Source organism: Plectropomus leopardus, unplaced genomic scaffold (genome assembly GCF_008729295.1).
Source record: "Plectropomus leopardus isolate mb unplaced genomic scaffold, YSFRI_Pleo_2.0 unplaced_scaffold1884, whole genome shotgun sequence".
Lineage (NCBI taxonomy): Eukaryota > Metazoa > Chordata > Actinopteri > Perciformes > Serranidae > Plectropomus > Plectropomus leopardus.
The window spans coordinates 687-3,829 of NW_024620319.1; the positions used below are offsets into that span (position 1 = coordinate 687).

The 3,143-nt window shown below is 38.9% G+C and overlaps 1 long non-coding RNA gene across 1 annotated transcript; it reads left to right on the forward strand.

Moving 5' to 3' along the window:
* The first annotated feature begins 933 nt into the window (after positions 1–933).
* On the forward strand, positions 934–2,516 carry LOC121965158. The gene is made up of 3 exons (XR_006107455.1): positions 934–1,018; positions 1,174–1,267; positions 2,065–2,516. It is a non-coding gene; the product is annotated as an uncharacterized LOC121965158 (long non-coding RNA).
* The last annotated feature ends 627 nt before the right edge of the window (positions 2,517–3,143 follow it).

Consider the following 3,143-nt stretch of genomic DNA (forward strand, 5'->3'; position numbering starts at 1 on the left):
CTCCAGTCAAACAATGATTGTATCCTGTTTCGTCCCAGCTCCTGGCCGGAACAGCAAACTTTGTGTTGCTCTTATCTCTGGAGCCTCTCTCCTCCAACAAACGCTCAGTTCAACCTCTGCCCATTCAGCAGGAGTTAAATGTTGGGACATACAAAGCCAACATACAAGAACTAGCGGCGATGAAGCCCCCTGCTACGTCGACTCACATCGCCCTGTCTTGGCCAAATAGTTGCATAGGAGCACAAAAACAAACACCAACAAGCAGATATGTTCTGCACCTGCGTGAGAGGAAATACCCCTTCGTACCAGCAGACAGCGGTCATCTGTAATAGTTGTTCAAAACAGGAAACTGGACAACCGTCATGCCGTTAGTTAGCCAGTTAGCATAATAACAATACAATTCGGTGTTAAAAGAACATAAAATATTTACTGTGCACCAGTGAACAACAACACAACCCATCAGAAAGGTTTCAACTGTTAAAGGAAAACATTTTTTCCTCATATAACAAATTTGTTTTGACCTCACTCCCTCTTAACTGCCGATTCAACATGCTGAATTGGCCAAATAAGCTGATGATGACATTAATAACGGTTAGATAACATCCGCTGCGTGATGCGAACAGTCAGGCCTGTCAATGTGTGTGTGCGCAGCTTGACCGACTCTCCCCAGCTGTACCCGACGCAGAGCTCACTCTCCCACAGCAGCTACAGCCCATACAGTCCATAGCGTGGTGTGGGCCGACATATTTGTCAGAGTTGGCAGTTCAGGGTGCTGGGATGCCTCCAAAACATTCAAAACACGGATATACTACAAGCTACTTTATAATGGGTGTGCAGTGAAGTACTGTGTTGGTATCATTGGTACCCGTATTGTAATCTTTTAAACAATAACAAGCCTGGTGTGTGTGTGTGTGTGTGTGTGTGTGGTCTCTCAGCTCAGGTGTGCGGTTTGTATCAGTGGGAGTCATGTGCAGCCAGTTGAGGGAGCTGTAAAAGAAATACTGGGTTACTTTGAAAAGTAAGTGGATTTATCTGCAGTTACTTGAAGATTTGTGTTCACTTACTATACCACTGATCACAATGAACCCGGAAATTTTAATAACCCAAAAATCGGTCCTAATACCACCCTCTGGACAAAGTTTTCAGTTTGTTTTTTTTTGTCTGTCTAATCAGAAACTATGCGAAGACTCAATTTAGCCAGGACAAGGAAATGATCTGTCGAGGTCTGCTGCTGCCCATCCCCACGGACCCCTCACTCAAAGTGGACGTGAGTAACACCGGACAGAATATCTCCTCATCTTCTGTTTTGTAAGAGTGTTTTTTTTGGTCTCAATAGCAAGTGTCTATTTTTCTTTTGAGTATTTTTTTTTATGAAAATACAATATTTCCCAGCAAGAACTAAGCTACCAGGGTGCCTCATAATTTTTTTATGCCTCTGTGCTGGAAAAAGCTGTGGCCGTTGGCTTTATGTTTTCAGGTTGTCCTTCTGTTCATCCCATTCTGCCTCAGGGAATTTCTTCAAATTTGGCACAAACATCCACTTTTACTAAAGGATGACCTGATTAGAATATGATGGTCAAAAGTCAAAAGTGTCTGTGATCCTGTCCATCACTTTCTCGCGAACGCTTTGAATAAATTTCTTCAAATTTGGCACAAACAAACTGATTCGAAATAGGTGCTCAAATGTCAAAGGTTAAGGTTATTTTAACCTTTCTCACAGACATGGATGTAAACTGTAAGTGCAGCTTGACTGGTTCGCAGAGGCATACATCCGTGAGCTGGTAGTTTAGTTTAGTTTAGTTTAGTTTAGTTTAGTTTTGTTTAGTTTTGTTTAGTTTTGTTTTGTTTTGTTTTATTAAGTATTTTATATTTATTAATTTGTATTTTTTATTTATTTTTGTTATTTTATTTTTTGTTTCTTTGTGGTATTTGCAAGAAACAAACAAGTTGAATATGTTTTTTTTTGTAGCCCTTCTGCTGAATTTAGTTGACGGCATAAATACTACTATAAAGCTGCAGTTGGTAATAAAAGCTGAAACGCTGCTGCCGTTTGTCTCTGAACAGGTGGGAAAACTCCAGTGTCCTTTGCTGCTGGTTGTAGGAGAAGATGATCAGAACTGGCCGGCCCATGAGTCTGCAATGGATGTGAGTTTACTGACATGACAACATCCTGTGTGAATCACAAGCTTGCTCCAGATGTTTGAATTCGCAGGATGACAAAGCTCTACTGATTGCTGCGAGGAAACAGAATGGTTACTGTGACATATGGCATTACAACATGGCCAGATAAATAACAAAATTAGACACTAAAAGTAAATTCACTTAAAAGATAGAGTAATAATGAAAAAACACTGTGAAATAATTAATCAGCGTATTAAAACTTAACTGTTTTTCACATAGTGAATAGTTATTGTAATACTGTCTCAGATGGATTTTATGTCAAAAACCAAGGAAAACATAAAGGGATATCATAATGAATTGAGCAAACTGTTTTCTGATTTCACGCAATTACACACACAAAGAACTCAACAAAATATATTGTTTTCTTCCAGGACGGAAACAATGCTGGTGTGTTATTTACATGATCATCCTTTTTTTCACAGACCAACAAGGTCAGGCATAAAACCTAAAACTATATACAACCAAAGATAACAAATGAATCACCTCCATCATCAATATTTGATTTTAAAAAAGGAGACAAGTATCATATCGTATCGTATTGTAAAAACAACGTTTTCACTGCGGTCAAAATCACTCAGCCTGTATTTCCCATCATGCTTGATCTGGACTGAGTAGTTTTTAGTTTGCAGTGAAGTTTGCTGTTTTATGTTCATACACGCAAATGCCAGTTTTTGTCAGTTTATAATGTGTCTGTTCAGAACATGGTGGTTTATGCTGATTAATGTCATTTTTGTGTTAGTTTATAGTTCACACCATCAGTGAGTTGGCTGTTATTTTCACTCAGTCAGCTGTATTTTGACCTGGGAAGTTTCAGCTTTCAGTGTTGTGATGCAAATGTTCGTTGATAGTGTTTAAAAATGCCCCTTTTCCCCTGTCTGAAATAGTACATGAATCATATGATTTCTTCAAGAACAGGGATTAAAAAATGAGTACTTTTGTTAGTGATGACGAAGCTGTGCTGT